General features: G+C 39.5%; 1 long non-coding RNA gene across 3 annotated transcripts in view; it reads right to left on the bottom strand.

The window, feature by feature from the left end:
- Positions 1 to 1,424: 1,424 nt before the first annotated feature.
- The window catches only part of LOC146550571 (uncharacterized), an 18,098-nt gene continuing 1,311 nt past the window's right edge, over positions 1,425 to 18,211 (bottom strand). The window contains exons 1-7 of one of the 3 annotated variants that reach the window (XR_014890113.1): positions 14,764 to 18,211; positions 12,582 to 12,614; positions 10,968 to 11,018; positions 10,313 to 10,392; positions 10,160 to 10,231; positions 9,972 to 10,037; positions 1,425 to 7,819 (exon numbers count right to left, since the gene is read on the bottom strand). The exon at positions 14,764 to 18,211 is cut by the window's right edge and continues 1,311 nt beyond it. This is a non-coding gene — a long non-coding RNA (uncharacterized LOC146550571). Of the gene's footprint in view, positions 7,820 to 9,971; positions 10,038 to 10,159; positions 10,232 to 10,312; positions 10,393 to 10,967; positions 12,342 to 12,581 lie in introns of those variants that run through there. The other 2 variants (XR_014890111.1, XR_014890112.1) reach the window with 2 other exon arrangements.

Below are 18,211 nucleotides of genomic sequence, written 5' to 3' on the forward strand. Positions count from 1 at the left end.
CAGTTTGGTGAGTTTCACCATTTGCTCCAGGAGCTGCGCCTGGATGACGGCCGATTCCAGCGCTATCACCGTCAGCCAGTTTGAGGACCTGCTTCCCCTCGTCGGTCCCAGCATCGCCCGCCTAGACACCAACTACAGACGCTCAATCCCACCTGCAGAGCGCCTGTCCGTCTGCCTGAGGTTAGTACAACTATTTAATACGGTAGTCCTTTATTGATACCTGTGCTAATATGCTAAACCATCCATTTATACACTGCTAACATGGATGTGCTATGCTAACAGTGAATGCTGTCGGTGTTTACTGATAGCAAACTGTGGTACAGAGACGACTCTTTATAATATTTCTAGTGATACTCAGAAGCTCTCATCAAGTCCCGATTTAATTCGATTTATGCTGTTATCAGTGTTTGAATGACAGCATGGCTGTGGTGTCCTATCAATGTATGCGCTCGGTGTTTGCTGATATCAAACTGTAGCATTAGGACCACTGAGTTAACCTTTGTAGTAATACTCACTCCTTTTTATTTAGAACTGGTTTAATTCTGGGATAGTTGAATATTTGTATATAATCCCTGCAGCTGTCAGACTCTATAGCAGGGGTCACCAGCCTTTATTAAAACAGAGTTAGATAAAACTGTGAACAGTTTGGTTCATCTTTAGCTACATGGTTCTATCTTGATAAGCTATGTCTTACCACTGATTAATTTTTCAAAAATATTAATGATTTAAGCAAGGAAAGGGCTACATGTCAACATACAACTCTTTATTTCTATTAATGTCTTACTTCATTCCTACCTGATTGACATGTTTAGGAATTATGAGTGATTGGCACACTCAAGTTGTGAAAGTTGCTACCAATCAAATTATGATATGTTAAAGTTAAAACAAAACACAACTGTTTTAGATATGATCTAATATACATTTTGTAATTACCCTTATAATTACAAAATGTTCTATGTAAGATTCATGTTTTGTAATTTAAATCTGACATCACAAAAGTATTTTGGAATTTGACTAATGTATTTTGTAACTGCAGTACACATAATACTGATTTTGAACAATTTTGTCCAGGTTCCTTGTCACCGGGGACTCCTTCACGACCAAGCATTCAGTTACGGAGTCGGTGTGTCCACGGTGAGCCAGATCACCCCCCAGGCAGCGACGGCCATCTGGGACTGTCTAGTGGACGACTTTATGGCTGTGCCTTAACCTGGAGACTGGCGGTCCATCACAGAGGGATTCCAGGAGCGCTGGAACTTTCCTCTGTGCTGCGCAGCTGGATGGGAAGCACGTCCAGACAAAGGCACCCCATATATCATATAGGAGACACACACATTGATATACACTAAATATTTATTTCATTTCTTTTATGTGGTGCCCAAATTGATGCACCTGCTTGATTTTGTTTAAACAATTATTGCACACTTTCTGTAAATCCAGTAAACTTCTTTTCACTTCTCAAATATCACTGTGTGTCTGTCCTGTATGATATTTAACTGACATTTTTTATTGTAACAACCAAGGATTTATACAGGAAAATAATGTCTATTAACAAGGTTGCCCAAACTTTTGCATCCCACTGTATTAGTATATTTTGTCATTAGTATAATATGAAATAAATTCTACATGTGTCAAGTCGTGTGCCAACATTTGCTGTGTAGTAGAACTGAGACATTTGTCATTATAAAAATTTATTTGAAATAATATTAAAAGTCTCAAACAGAAAAACATTAAACATAAATATATAAAATATAAGAATTTACAGAGAGACAGGAATAAAAAGGACCAGCTGCTCTCCAGAGCAGGAACATGGCTGAGGAGGAAATGCTCCATTGGAGACTGGTGTGGCCTCTTCAGGGACACCAGGATGGCCAGCTCCACCGCCGATGGACCGTCCTGGGACCTGTCCCTCATCTGCCTCGGAGCCGTCCTCCCCTGTGGGCCTGTAAAACAGCACAAAACACAAAGAAATGAGAAGATTGCTACTAGATTTTAATTTCAACATTGAAAAAAAACCAAAAAAAAAACAATAACAGGATATAATCAGATTGGTTGTAGATATTTAGTAAAGGTGATCACAAGGCAATCCCACCGACTAAAAAGGTATCAGTGCTTGCTGTACATAACTGTGGGTGCAGCAGCAGGAGCTCAGGGACTGGGGATGCTCTGCTGCAGAATCAGTTGGTTCTATCAATACAGTATTAAATGTTAACAGGTTGAATATAATAATCGTAGAGTAGACAGTGGTCCCTCATTTATTGCAGCAGGGGTTCTCAGAATAACTAGCCCCTCGCCACACACTTTATACACTTTTTGCCCCACACACATGAACATTGGTCACAGTTCTCACAATTGATTCTCAAAGTGCAAACCTTTGTAGATTGCAAAACGTAAAAGTATTATTATGCCGCGGTTTGTCTTCATCTGCCCGCCACTTTCGTGCGCCTTTTTCCCTCGCGGTGCAGGTTTGTATTTCCGAATGAGGGTCGTAGTTATGGGTGTTTTTGTGCTGTTTTTTCTATTGGACGTGATGGTTATCAAAACCAAACGTGATAAATTTGGCAAGCGCAGGAGACACGGCACGGAGCAGATTTGTCAATCAGGCTGCAGAATGCAATGCTGTACTGTGCAATAAAAAAATCAGCGAAAAAGCAAAGCAGTGACGGATGAACAGCGGGACCACTGTGTGCTGTTTATTAATAAACAATAAAATATATTCCTAAATGACAACATGCATAAAAGCAGAACGGTATTTGTACATCAGTGGGAAAATAGCGGTGGCTTCCTAGCTTTTGTGCGGCTTCCCCGGGTCAGTAAAAACTTTCAAAAGAGAAATGAATGAACTTACCAGGTTGCCCGATCTCTTCACATATCTTCCTCCAAGCTCGGTCCTTTTTATTTCTGTCTCGGTACAGAAAGCAGCTGGTGTTGTACAGCTCCGAGTTGTTTGCTGCATTGATTAGCCTTCCCCTCCATTGAAGAATGAAGGGCTTTGGCTGGATCTGCCCCTTTGACCTAGGTAACAGCCACGTCACCAGGCTCCCGATTGGTTGTCGCGGCGCGATTTGACACTGGAGTTCAGATTTTTCCAACTCGAGCGGTAGACACGAAACGCGTGTATGCACAAAATGCAACACAAAAACTGACGCGCGTGGTTTTATTCGCGCGTCAAACTCGTTTTCGCGACGCAAATCTGCTTCCGAATTTTCGCGGGACCCGCAATCGCGCGTCATCGCGCCTTTCCATTGACTTTACATGTAAACCTGACGCTCTATTCGCGTCCATCGCGTTCGGTGTGAACACACCGTTAGGGTGGGGGTCTCAACATTTGTAACTGTGGTCTGGAAGGGAGAGGGGTTTTACGACCTCTAGGGAGTTACCTACACCCACAGTGTTTTAACTGTCACGCACACACGAGCACTCACATAGACACGAGGGAACGCGCACATGTAGGCATTCATGTGCTCGTGCACATAGACACAGACAGAGTTTGCAGCACACCGTAGGGGGTTTTATGATGGGGTCGCTTCTATAAAGCTGGCTGTAACTAACAAAGGGGTGAAGATTTTGGAGAGGGACACCGGCCTCGTCTTCCCTTCTAGAAGTGCATGCTTAAATGAAGATGAATAAAGATGAATAAAAGATTTTGTGAAAATGACTACTGAGTCGGGTGCCATCTCTGGATGCTCGAGGAATAAAAAGAACCGGGGTAAAACTGATTTCATAACACTCCCCACACCCTCTAGCAGATCATTATATGAAGGAACCTTTTACAGTTTTTCTCAAATGCTAAAACACATGTCACAAACGTTACCACCAGGTCCCCCAATGTCCAAACACAACACCCTTCTCTAAAGCTACATAAACACAACCACACCTTCCCACTGCAAAACTCAAACTCCCACACCAAGAGAGCAGCTCGAAGCTGTCAAAACTGTAAACACTATACACAGCATTACACACTACAGCAAAACAATTGAAAACACAATGCTCAATTTGTGAGAAGGTTCTTTGTTCCATAACTGCCAATGCATATTTTAGAAACTATACAGTAACGGATCGTCGTAGATCTCTGCAGAGGATTAGGCATTTAGATTTGTGAGTTTCATATGAGTAGTATAAATCTATAGAAAATCCTGCATGTACGTACACTACTGTAACACAACAGAATCTATTGCACACAACAGTAATCTTGAAAACATGAACAGGGTGTGAAGTTTTTTTATTTACGTTATTCACACCACACACACACCACAATCACTGTGCGGCATCATGTCGCTGAGCTGTTGCTCGCATCTCGTCCGTAATGATGGTGCGAGGTTGTCTTGCTCTCCCTCCTGGACCTTCTCCTCTCCCATGTTGGCCTGCTCCTCTTCTTCCAGGGCCAGCTCTTCTCCCTCCTCTGCATCAAATTCCTCTTCCCCTGACTCTGCCTTCATCCATTGTGTTTGTTTGCAATCTTCAGCATACTGTGCACTCTGAACTTGCTTTTACATGTGGGTACAGCATTAGCAACAAGTGTCTTCAATTTTGAGTCATTGTGTGTAGTGAATGACGCCAGGTGTGTTCCCTGTGTTCAAAGATTGGTGACTGTGGCAAGCATTTTGCATCACATGGGCTTTCATTTGAGAATATGAGCAGAGTTGTTTTGCAACATGTGTTTTAGCAAGGAAAAATGTGTTTAGATTTATGAGTACAGAGGGTTGTGTTTTGTGAATTGTGTCTTCATGTGACATGTGTTTATGGTACTGGAATATGGTGGCTACATTTAGTAAATGTGTTTAGACTACTGGTCATTTGGGTTACAGGATTGGCTTTTGTGTTTTAACATTTGAGAAAAACTGTAAATACCTCACACCTGTGAACGCTCATGCTCACAGGTGTACACACGGGTGCTCACAGACACAAACTACACCCTTTTTGGCTCCTACCTCAAAGCACACTGTGTGCTGTCGATCTTACGTGCTGCACAATAATGTTTAATATTTAGTATTTACTGTTATATTCACATAGATCATCATGATGTTGTTTATTATGTTGCTCTTTTTTTTCTTTCTGCTTGTTTTCTCTTTTTTCTTTCTCAACAGGTGATCCAGGTGATTGATATGTATTTTTTGTCTGCTTATTTTGTTGGTTTTTGTTTTTTGCCCTTTATCCTCGTCCCTCTTCCCCACTGTTTTTCTTTCCCTCTTTATTTCTTTTCAGCTCACAGCCCGACACATACCAACACAACAGCACAGATAGCACAGACGTTAAGGTGGCGAGTTGCTGGGTCTGAAATGCTTGGAGAAAACTGCAAATATGCAAATTTGCATATTAATGCGGTGCTGAATGACATTGGGGAGTAGCGGTGGGAGCCAAGTCTGACTGATTAAGGCCAGTTGGTGAAAAAATGTCACAGTCCTACACCTCCAAGTTTCCTCCCCTGGGCCATTGGCACTGTAAACAAAGACTAACCCATTAATTCAGGTAATATTCATGAATGAGGTAACAGATTTTTCTCAGAACTATTACATATATACGTATGTATATTGCAGTACAGATAGCCAAAGAATTTCCAGCATACTTGATAGTATAAGTGTATTACCCATATTGAAATTTGAAATTTAAAATAGATGTTTTGATTTTCCTTATTTCCATATATAGTTACGATGGATGAATCTTCATATTAACGTTGGGCAAAGTTTCAGATATGGTTAGCATTTACTGTATACAATTAGTCCTTATAAGCCAAAAAGCTAAGACTTTAGAGTGCTCTAAATAAAATTCTCTTTCTACTCTGGGTCTGGTTACCAACAACGAGAAAGGGTTTCTTTACATGGTTATAGAAAGAGATCTCAGCACAGCATGTCCAGCCACCTGATCTGTCTGATTCACTGTGCCTAGATGTACTCTTTAATAAACTGGCTTGATAAAGTTGACATTTTATAAAGGGGCAGCAACATGGTGAACACTGTCACATTACAACACAGAGGTCCTGGGTTCAAGTCCAGGATTTCTATGGAGAGTTTGCGCATTCTCCCTGTGAAAGTGTAGGCTGTGTTTGGATATTCCAGCTTCCTCCCACATGCATGGGGTTAGGTTAATTGGTCATTCTAAATTCGGGATGAACTTGACTGGTTGTCTGTTTTTATCCATTAGACTGGCAGCTTGTTGAGGATGTATCCTACCTCTTACCATATGGTAGCTAGGCCTCCTATGACCCTGACTTAAATAAGTGGAAGAAATTAGATGGATTTATACTCTTTAATGTTAGGATGCCTAAACAACAACCGGTAACATTATATCATTATATCACTGTTTTGGTCAGTGATGTAATGTTGAACATATATAGCTTATGACTACAGTTTCACTGACATATTTATAGTCTAGCCTGCTCTTGTCATATGTTTTTATATATGTAAAGTCGATACTATCCAGTCACCTATTGAAAGCAGAACATCCCATAGATCTCTGTTCAGGATCCCTCATATCATCCTTACATAATATGCGTGCTGAAACCTCCCAACCTTATTTCACCATCAGTTGTCAGTATTGTGTTTACAGTTTATTTCAAATGTCCTGTTAATCAATTTCATCACAAGAAAAGTAATTCTACATATGTATTCCCCTGAGACATGTGCTGAATTGAATATTTGTTTGCTAACATCAGGGCCTATTATCTTTAATGACTGTATGCTTGTTCCAGTATTATTTTAGTTTCTATTTCAGTAGTTTCAATACTGATGAAAGGTTCTGATTTCCTGAGGAATATTTAGCCCTGCTTTTGAATTAAAAAAATAAAATGGTCAGAGAGGCATAAAGCTTGACAGCATGTGTGTCTAGTTTCAGCAGGGGGGTGATTCAAGAGCAAATGTCAGTCGTTCTGTCAGCTTCATTTTGAGTTTACTGAGTGTCAATACACACATGAACAACAATAAAATGCATTTATTTTTGTACAATATTATGGCTAAAAATTCAAACCCAGTCTGTAGATATACACACACATACACATACATACACACACACACACACACACACACACACACACACACACACACACACACACATACATTCCTGTCTTGCATAACGACTGAGGACCGGGTAAGTGTACTATCAAAGTGAGGACCACCATTTCTGCTACACTTGCAGACAAACCTTTGCCATTTTTGAACACTGGGTGGCTCTCTAACACCAAAAATCACCTCAAAATCTTAAAACACTCAAGTAAAAAAAAAATCTCATTCTACTATCAGAATGAGGACCTTGTCATTGAGTGCTATTCAGGTGATCTTCCACCAGGGGGTGCTTTTGTGTTCGTTTCTGTCTATATGTTTTTTTCTGTTTGCATTTACTCCTTGACATTTTCTATTTTAGTGCAACCAAATAATGTTAAAGTTAAACAGTCTCAACTTTATACATAAATAGAATAACTAAAAAGTTCTGATAATCTATCAAGACAACCCTACATAACAAAAGGTAGTATTACATTTCAAATACCGCTGTAGATTTTATTAATAATTACCAAGGAAATTCCCACAATGCTGCAACAAGAGCAAATTCAGTTTATTTCACAATGTAACATCCTTCCAGAGGAATAATAGTTGCTATTATAACAATGAAGACAACTATTAAGTCTAATGACTTACAACTAAAATAGTGATCAATAACTTTGATCAGTTTGTTTTGACTTCTGCCAAAAAGAAAAATCAGTAAAGCTTAGGATGGCTACAACTGTACCAGTATGACCTTCCTGCTTCCTACATAATTCCCAGCCGTCTTTGCACTGCCGTCTTCTCTGCTTCACTCCATGGCCTCTTGACCTTCGCACGGGGGATCTCTACAAATAACACAAAAGACAACATGGACTGTTAACTTTACAACATGTATGTAACCGTAGTTTTTTTGTTTTTGTTTTGATTTTGAAATGGGGTTCTGCTTGTGTATATTTACAGAAAATGCCAAACCAAACTGTAGGTTCAACAATTTACTCAACATTTTGTACCCAAGATATGTAGTAAGCACTTTTAAATTAAGTATTTTGAGTTCACAGAAACATGAGATCAGTTATTGAGTAATATACCTACAGAGTGAAACAGCAGCCAATTTACTTTTATACATTTTGTTTTCAAAGGTACATGTTGCATCTAGCCTTTTAAAATAAGATGCTAACTAGTTATTAGTCCTGTTAAAATCATTCATCATAACAATATTCTTGTAAAAAAACAAAAAACTGTCAGACTTTAATAATTTGCTATTGTTTTAAATAAGGCAAATATTTCTGATGTACTAGTAATAAAAAAAACCTGTGCTGTTGGTAGTAGTTCTAATCTAGTTAACTGACATCACATATTTTAAGTCAATTTTTTTTTTATTATGAAATACAATTGCTAATATCCTTGACAATGTAACAAATTACCTAGATCATGATTCAGAACCAAACATAACTGATTGACATGATCTTTTCATTTTATCTGAATTTATGCGTTTTATTTGACAAACTGTCACAGTTTTGCGACTGGCGCACAGATACAATACCAAAGAGCAGAATTACGTTTTGTCTATCATTAGTCATAAGGCCTGTACTACAAAGCACATTCAACACATCAAGGCTATCTTTCCATAATCTGGATTCACTTAACCTGAAAGTGGCGATCTGGATAAGTGGTCACAAAAAGCTTAACCTGCATGGTCGCATGAAAGGGGTGGCATTGTGAGCATCTGTTCACTAATGATTATTGAAAAGCGTACTGGAAACAGAAGCTGATTTTTCAAAAGATAAAAGTATAGTATTAGGCAAATATGAAGATATTAAAACAGACTGCAGCATAACTAAGGGAGGATTCAGGGTCACCTGGTCCAGCCTGAAATATATGCTTTAGCAAAAAGGAAAGTTTGAAGCCTAATGTAGTCTACTCGATGAGCTTTGTTGCTTGTACTTGCCGTTTCTTGCTGTCTTTTCACAAACCTCTCACTGAAAATGATGGTCCATACTGTCAATCTAGTTCACTTTACAAATTTTGATTTTAAAACACAACATCTGTGTGTGTAATTGGTGGAAACTAAAATACGCATTGTAAAAAAAAAATAACATTGAGATAAAGTAGTTGTCTTTAATTGGTAAATCATAGGACCTTAAACAGGTATTTTCTATGATAATATAACAAGACATTTTCAGCCTGCATTTTTTTTTTTAATTCCAGACTTGTGAAATGACCTGCAGAACCCTGCCATGTGTTTTGTAGTGCTGTTCTTGCAAAGTGTGAACTCACGCAACACAGCAGGTTAAACTAGTCACTCACCAGAATAGGTAGCCTAACAAATCATAAATGTAACAATAAAAGTGAAGCAATCATTCTTTCAGCTGAACTCTTTAGGGGTCATCACAGCGGATCATCTCCTCAACCTCCTCCTATACCAGCATCCTCCTCTGTCACACCAACCTTCTGCCTGTCCTCCTTCACATCCATGAACCTCCTCTGAGGTCTTCCTCTTCTCGTCCTGCCTGGCAGCTCCATCATCAACATCCCTTGGCAGCCTCCTCTGCACATGTCCAAACCATCTCAGCCTTGTCTCTCTTTGTCTCCAAACCTCTGACCTGAGCTGTCCCTATGATGTAGTCATTTCTAATCCTGTCCATCCTGGTCATTCCCAATGAAAATCGTCATAGCTTTCCTCACTACCATTTTGTAAACCTTTCTTTTCCCTCTTGCTGCTTTCCTTTTATAACACATCACCCCTGACACCCATCTCCACCCCCTCTGAATTCTCCTCTTCAACTTACTGTAAAGCAATACTTAAACATTTTCAATAATTTTTCTAATTACCAACAAAATAATTCTGGATCAATATTATCAAGAGTTTTGTGTTTGTGTAGGCATATATTCTGCCACAGAGGACAAAACTATAAGGAAATAAAGTCATGTCTACAACCTGATTCATATACTGCAAACAGAAAATTTTAAATACATTTAAAGCTTAAAACATCTCACCCTTTGCTTTGGCCACTTTGGTTTTTCCCCTTTTCCTCAAAGCCAGTCTTGCTTCCTTGCTCTCTTCTAAAACAGAAACACACAAACAATGGTAGCTGTTATTGTACAAAGCAGATTGTACTGGAATAGAATTTGAGTAGAATACATACAACAGTATCACTACATTTCAGACAAAAGCTTAAACTCACCATCTACATCTGAACTCTCTTCACTGGTGGGCTCCGGTCTCTTTTGAGAGGAGAAATGCTCAGAACTTCCACCTGAAAAACAGAAACATTCATGTGCCACATCTTCCTAATTCACTGTGTTTTTGTACTGAATGACTCTGTAAAAAACCTGACCTTCATCCTCCTTTTTCATTTCTCTGGGGGACACGGAGTAGCTGCTATGTCAAATATTAGCCATCTGGAGTCACAAAAAACTTCAAACACAAACAGTATTGTTGACAAATATGACAAAAAACAAAGATGCAACAACAACGTGCAAAGGAGCAATCTTAACTTCTCCAAGTGTCACTATGTCATCCTAGAAATGAAATTACTCTTCTTTTAGTTAAGATAATTAAAACAATGCAGCACAACCATTCAAAGGTGCCATTTGTGTAAACATGCACTGGACAAATGTAACAGTTTTTAATTTAGAATCTGGGTCGTGGTGATAAAACCACAAATCTCTGAGATGTCCTTTTTTCATGTGTTGTGAGTCTAGTTCTTGCTGTAATAAAAGAGCTCACTATAGAGTGAGTGTACATGATCAAGTGTTATCTGTTGTATAGACTACTGAGCACTGAACTAGGCCAACAGTGTGTTTCTTTGGCTGTAACATGCCACCCAGTTCATTTTACCATTAGGAACCCAAGCTAACAGGTTAACGTCACTCTCTAATATTAGTCAATGTCACATACATAACTTGCAGTTGCATAGCAGTTTATCAAAAATGCAGCTTATTCATGAGGCAGTATACCAACAGCTGTACTAGTGAGCAGGTAACACTTACCACCACTATCAGAACAGCCATTATCACTGCATGCGAGCGCCACGTTATCGTCTGCAATGTAAGAAATAAATATTGAAAGGATACAATTATATTTGGACATTTTTTATGAAGAGAGAAGTCTATAACATGACATTACTGTAAAATGTATAACCTAAGCTAATTTCTATTGTCATGAGCTTTAACCTCCTATGACCTGAACTCTTTCATGCCATTTTTAATTTCTCTTTGCTATTTGGGCTGATTGGGACCTGATGTAAAAACAAAGAATTATCTGAATTTTTTTTACCTCTCTTGTTTCTGAGAGGAGTGAGATCCACATACGAGGGCATTTGTTTTAAATTTCGATAGAACAGTGGCAGTATAATGTCCTTGTAGAGCAAAATTTAGTATTTTGGTCGAGACAACCCAAAATGTGATGTCCACATATGTGGACACCAGGTCCAAGGAGGTTAAAGTACACAACACTAACAATGCACCATAAAACAACAAGCAGGAGATCATGAATAGAAGACTAATCTTATTTTAAAACCAGTGCCCATTTAAATTTAAGATTATGCCAGTCAGGATTCAGTTTGAGGTCCTCTAGCAAGGAATTCTACATGTTCTCTCCTGAACAGGAAAAGCTGTTTCTCCAAACAGGGATTTAAGTGACATCAGCTTCCAGCTGGAAGCTAACAAAGCCAAAAACTAAATACGACCATAAGATCACTGAGCATGTGGGAAACCTGGTTAATAAGCATTTTTTTTAAATTTGTTTCAGAAAAATACATTTATTAAAATCATCAACCAAAAATTTCTTTAAAACATACCACTGCTGTGATGCTGACTTTGTCCTATTGCTTGATTATATACCATGAGACGGTGTTTGTAAACACGTTATACATGAAATTAAATGTAAAATAAATTCTCAGTGGATCAAACTATCTGTTGCATAAATAAATTGAATATATCCAAATAAATTTGTCATTTGAAAATCTGCTCATCATTTCAACCTGCTTAATAACAAAAATTTTCACATGTGAAAAGATATGTTTTTAAAGTTATAAGACTTCACTGAGCTCGTGTATTCCTGGCTGTAAGTAAAATAAGATGTTGTGGTATGACCGTGGTATCAGACTGCAGAGGACTGCACAGGTCTGCAATGAGGACACAGGCTGCAAACAAAAGTTACGTTCAACAACTTTTTGTCTTTGTCTCCTGTTTCTGTTGTCTGTTTGGGACTGTTTCTCATATCTGGCTTACATCATTTATATTATAAAATGCTGAGTTTCAACCATGTGTTGTCCTTGTGCCATTTTCAGGTAAAGAGGCTTCAAATGATTTTCTGATCAATGCCTATTTTATTTACATTTTATGCAGAACGTGGGGCCGATGTGACGCACATGAGTATTGTTCTAGCAGCAGTTGTTCATATTATAAGCAACAAAGAATCACATTTAGAAAACAATCACGTCTGATCTAAGAATCACCTATTCCCACCTTAACTGATAATGATTCTTAATGCATATTATAGTTTGTAGTATCTGTTGTTTGGTCTGTTGTTTGACACTCCTACGTACGATTCAGTAACGATTAAAGACTACATGTTCAAATATTCGATAAGAAGGCACATACCTGTATTTGGCTTGCTGCCGTGGCTTCCTTCACCTAATACCAAAGACAAAAGTCAAAGTTACTTCTCAGTTACAGTTAAATAATCCAGTTACAGTCAATAATGACTTGGAGGTGATACAGTAAAAGTGCACCAACAGTTTTGATGCAGCCCATTACCCATTCATTTACAGTAGCTCACCTCAATAAATATACAGGTGTCTTAGCAGTGAGCGCTCATGCAGGTGAATCTGCTGTAAAAATTGTGACCTACAACTCTATCAAATTTAAAGTAAAACAAAAAAAAAAAACATGGAGCATCACAACGTTTCACCCGTTTTAGATATAGTAGTATTAGGCATTTAAAAAACAGTGTGTCATATAGGAAAGCTTATATGCCTTCTGATGGCTACACTGTTAGAGTGACATCATTTCCTTTTTTAACATACTTTTATTAATTACTCTCTGTACATAAAGCAATATTAGGACAGCATGTTATTGTTTCCTCCAAGGTGAGTCTTATTATAACACTAAAACATAGCAGCCAAAGAGACAACACATAAACACACTTTCAATTGTTGGAAGGCACAATTATAACACACTATACAAAAGGCTTATATTTTGTATAAGCATGTACATTATTTGCTTTGAATAGCCAAATTAATACTACATGACCTTGATGTTCCACAGAAAAACACTATCTGAAGCCCACTTCAGCAACAGAACACCAGGCCTTCTGTCCAGTTATGTTTGACGGTGAAAAACAAATGAGAGGAATAAGACAAACGAGGCTAAACGGAGCATGCTGCTCAGCTGGGTCATGCTGATGTGCGGCTACGTCAGTAAATATACTGGACGGACAGACGCTGCTCAGTCACTGAAACATCGACACCAACATAAAACTCCATGTTGGCGTAAACACGTGGAAACGTTTATATTTGATGGTTAAAGGAGGACAATGATTTCAAGCATTTTGGATTGTAAACACTTTAAGACAACAAAAGTTAAAGCATTGCTACGCGCATGCGTCACACTTCAGTCGTTTCCTTTACATATTTTGAAATGCTAACTTGATAGATGTTATAGCTGGGCAACTGAGGTTGGGTTTTAACAAAAGATTAAAGCGCTCGGAATAAAAGTGCCTTTCGACTAAATCTAGGCTAAAATTGTGACTTAAAAAGAAGGGGACAAAACCCAGTCAAGCTATAAAATGCCTTAAAGAGATACCCTAAATAAAACGGTACAAACCACAGTTTGGCCGCTTGTTATCTTTAATAAAGTTTGTGAAGAATTAAAAAGCATTCCACTAAGCTGTGTTGTGGCGAATCCACTTAGCCAAAAAAATGGATCGGACATCAATTGGAGAAACGATAGTCTTTATATAAGGCTTCAAAAGGGGGAATGTACAACAAATAAACTGCTCGACATCAGAGCAACATATAATGGCTTCCCAAAACTTTCTTTGCTAGCTAAAAACCCAGAGTAACTTTTGTCTACCACAAAGGATTCTGGGAAACGCAGTTTTCTAATGAAAATACCTGTTAAATAAATTAAATCTATAATTAACAGCTCTCACTAAACATGTGACTAACACTTAAATCACTTACAAAATAATCCAAATGCTGTTATCAAACAAACTGCACTAAAGTTACAACAAGCTGTCTTGTTAAAAGGCTGGAACTCACACAGGTCTGCAACCAAAACACTGCATAGGATTTTTCATTTTAGACTTTTACTCACTGAAACCGTGAAAAATCTCTAACTTCATGTTTTCTTGCAAAAATCATGTTTTTACTGTAATTAAGCGTACATTTTTCCCCTTTAAACTGAAAACCAGATCCGATAATTATTTCTTACGTTAATTTTATATTTCTAAGAGCGAGACTGAAGAGAAATACAGATAGAAATTGCCAGAAATTGAGGGGGAGGGGACGGTAGGTTTGGCATAAAATTTAGTGTTAAATATATCACGAAGGAATCGGTTTTTGTTCCTATGTTCAATTATAAGAAAAATTATGCATAGTTAATTGTAATAAAATATAGATTGAGACGAACTTTATGCATTGTTCAATTAAAAAAAGGTATATTTACTGCCGTGTCATTAAGTTAAAAAAAAATTAAACTTAATGTAAGATACCTTTTTCTTTCGTTTCTTAGAAAGACAACATTTGCACAGTTTTCATATAGCAAAAATGTGAAATCTTACCTGCAGAAAGCGTGCTTTGCAGTCTTCAGAGCTCCACTTAAACGGCTACTCCGACTGTGGACTGAATGACGTCACATGCCCTGCAAAAGTTTGAGAGCTGCAGTGCAGGTGCGCGGGGGGAGGGTCACTGATGGAGGAGCAGAGAGAGCCAAAGTTTTCTCCTCAGCTCTGACTCTCAAACCTGATTTACAGGCTACAATATGTGAAATAAAGGAATCCTGACATTTATTTTAACTACAGTTTAGTACACATTATGAAATCACAAAATAAAATTTATCTAAAGTAAGATTTAGTTTTACAGTCTAATTAAACTTTATATATATCAGTAGTGGAAAGAGCCATTACCATATTATTTATTTATTTTACACACACACTAAACAGCTATATTAGGTACACTTTGCTAGTCCTGGTTTGGACTCTCTTTTGCCTTCAGACCTGCCAAAGTGCTGGAAACATTTACCTGCCCCTCCCCCACTGCAGCAGCTATGGGGGAGGTGCAGGGCATCAGTTAAGTTGGGAGCAGAGTGAGCTACAATTCTCTGCTCAGCTCTCACTCAGGCTCAGGCTTAGTGTACTGGCCAGAACACATGAAACAAAGGAACCCTGACATGTTTTACTACAATTTAGTACACATTATAAAAGCACATACCAAGATTTATCTAAAGTAAGATTTAACTTTACAGCCTAATTTTACTTTATATACATCAGTAGTGGAAAAGTACTTAGTATTTATCTAAAAGTATTATTACCATAGGGAAAAGAAATACATATATATACACACAGTGGACTCATTGCGAGCCCTTCAGGAGGCGAAATGATGCAATTTAATGCAAAATACGTATTTCATCTGCTATGATGGGAAAGCCAGATATTTCATAGATGAAACTTTGAAATATCTGGCTTTTGATGATGATCAAACATTATTTTTTCTGCATATAGGGGAGAAGCATGTTAGGAGTCGAAGAGAAGGACAGGCAGGAGCGTGGAGGTACTATGACTGGCAAAGGGAGAGAGCTGGCTGATATGACTGGAGAGAAGGAAGGTAGATTTACTGTGTGTGCAGGAGACCAGGTTGAAGGTTGGATGTCAGTTAGAAGAGAAAGAGGAATTCTGCAGTTAGTTTGATAAAGTGGTAGAGAGTGTTGATTGGAGCAGACTTCAGTAGCCATGTAGGTGAAGGAAAGAGAGATAATGAGGTGTTAGATAGGTATAGTGTTAAGCAGAGAAATGCACAAGGTCAAAATTAGGAAGATGGAAATGGCTGGGGTGAACTCATACTTCAAGAAGAAGGAGGAACAGAAGGTGACGTAGAAGAGTGGAAGAAAGTGTACACAGGTGGCTTACATCCTAAACAGAAGGGTCAGTCTGAAAGAGATAGGAGACTGCAAGGTGGTGTCAGGAGAGAATGTAGCCATGCAGCATTGGACACTAGTCTATAGGATGACTTTGGACGTCAAGAAGAGGAAGAGAATGAAGGCAGAGACAAGAACTAAATGGTGGAAGCTGAAGAAGGAAGAATGTTGTGCAGTTGTTAGTTCAGGGAGGAGTAGACATTCTCTGGGTGGAAGGGAAGTGTTACCAGATGACTGGAAAAATACAACTGAAATGGTGAGAGAAAGGCAAAGAAGGTGTTTGGTGTATCTTTTGGAGAGAGAAAAGAGGACAAGGAGACTTGGTGGTGGATTGGACACTTTCCTGTAGTTCCTCAAAGGAATAGCTAAGAGAAAGTGCGATAGTCAGGGGAGATGGATAAAAGTAGACAGGAATACTGGGAGGCCAGGCCAACTGCAAAGATAGAGGTGGCAAAGGAAAAAGCTTATACTGAGTTGTACGTGAGGCTGGGTACTAAGGAAGGAGAACAGTACTTGCATGAATTAGCTATACAGAGATTGAGCTGAAAAGGATGTGCAGCAGGTTAGAGTGATTAAGGATAAAGATGGTGAAGAGAGTGTGTTGAGAAGATGGAAGATAGAAGTATTCTCTCACTGTCTTCATTAATGAAGACATTAATGAAGACAGAAACTGAGGACAGATGGAGGAAAGTTAGTGAATCAGGAAGCGCAGGGGATAAGTAAGGAGGAAGTGAAGGCAGCTATGAAGAGAGGAAAGGCAGTTGGTCCACATGACATATCTGTGGTGGTATAGAGATGTTGAGGAGAGAGGACTTTTTTTTTTTTTTTGCCTGTCCCATTTGGCTCTTTTGCCATCAGAATTATTGTCTAAAGGCAAAGAAAGATGCCCAACGGATTTACTTTACCAAATTGACCATCCCAGCCTTGCCGTAATGGTCCATTTGATTCACCTTTTATTGTTTATTTTATTTTCACTTGTTGAATACGGGACAGACTTGACTGGGGGAAAGAAGGGGAGAAAGAAAGAGAAAGAGCTGAGAAGAGGGATAGGGGAGAAGGGCAAAAAAACAAAAACCAACAGAATGGGCAGAAAAAGAAAAAAAAATGCATCTATCGATCACCTGGATCACCTGTTGAGAAAGAAAAAAGAAAACAAGCAGAAGAGAACAAGAGTAATAGAATAAACAACATCACAATGATATATGGGAATATGACAGTAAATACTAAATATTAAACATTATTGTGCAGCACATAGGATCAACAGAACACAGTGTGCTTTGAGGTAGGAGCCAAAAAGGGTGTAGTTTGTGGGTGTGATCACCCGTGTGTACACCTGTGAGCATGGACGCGCTTCCATCCATCCATCTTCATCCGCTTTATCCGGAGCCGGGTCGCGGGGGCAGCAGCCTAAGCAAAGAGGCCCAGACCTCCCTCTCCCCAGCCACCTCCTCCAGCTTATCCGGGGGAACACCAAGGCGTTCCCAGGCCAGCCGAGAGATATAATCTCTCCAGCGTGTCCTGGGTCTGCCCCGGGGCCTCCTCCCGGTGGGACATGCCTGGAACACCTCACCCAGGAGGCGCCCAGGGGGGCATCCTTGTCAGATGCCCGAACCACCTCAGCTGGCTCCTTTCGATGTGGAGCAGCAGCTGCTCTACTCTGAGCCCCTCCCGGATGGCCGAACTTCTCACCCTATCTCTAAGGGAGAGGCCAGCCACCCTTCGGAGGAAGCTCATTTCTGCCGCTTGTATCCGCGATCTCGTTCTTTCGGTCACTACCCACAGCTCGTGGCCATAGGTGAGGGTAGGGACGTAGATCGACCGGTAAATGGACGCGCTTGTTTTTTTAAAAGGTTCCTTCATGTAATGATCTGCTAGAGGGTGTGGGGGGGGCCACAGCCCCGTCCTCCAGGGCATGAAGCAGGTATGGAGGAGATCAAAACTCCAGACATCCAGAGGCCCCCAGAACACAAGAGACCAAGGAAGACCAACAGAGGGGCAGCCGCGCCACTGTCCCAGTAAGAGCTGAGGAGAGTCCCAGATGAGGGCTCACTCAGCAGCCGCGGAGCAGAAGCCAGGGGGAGTTGCAGTGACGCGCC

The sequence above is a fragment of the Mchenga conophoros genome, linkage group LG20 (genome assembly GCF_057382185.1).
Source record: "Mchenga conophoros isolate Kocher_MC1m ecotype Shallow Benthic linkage group LG20, M_conophoros_male_GT1.1, whole genome shotgun sequence".
Lineage (NCBI taxonomy): Eukaryota > Metazoa > Chordata > Actinopteri > Cichliformes > Cichlidae > Mchenga > Mchenga conophoros.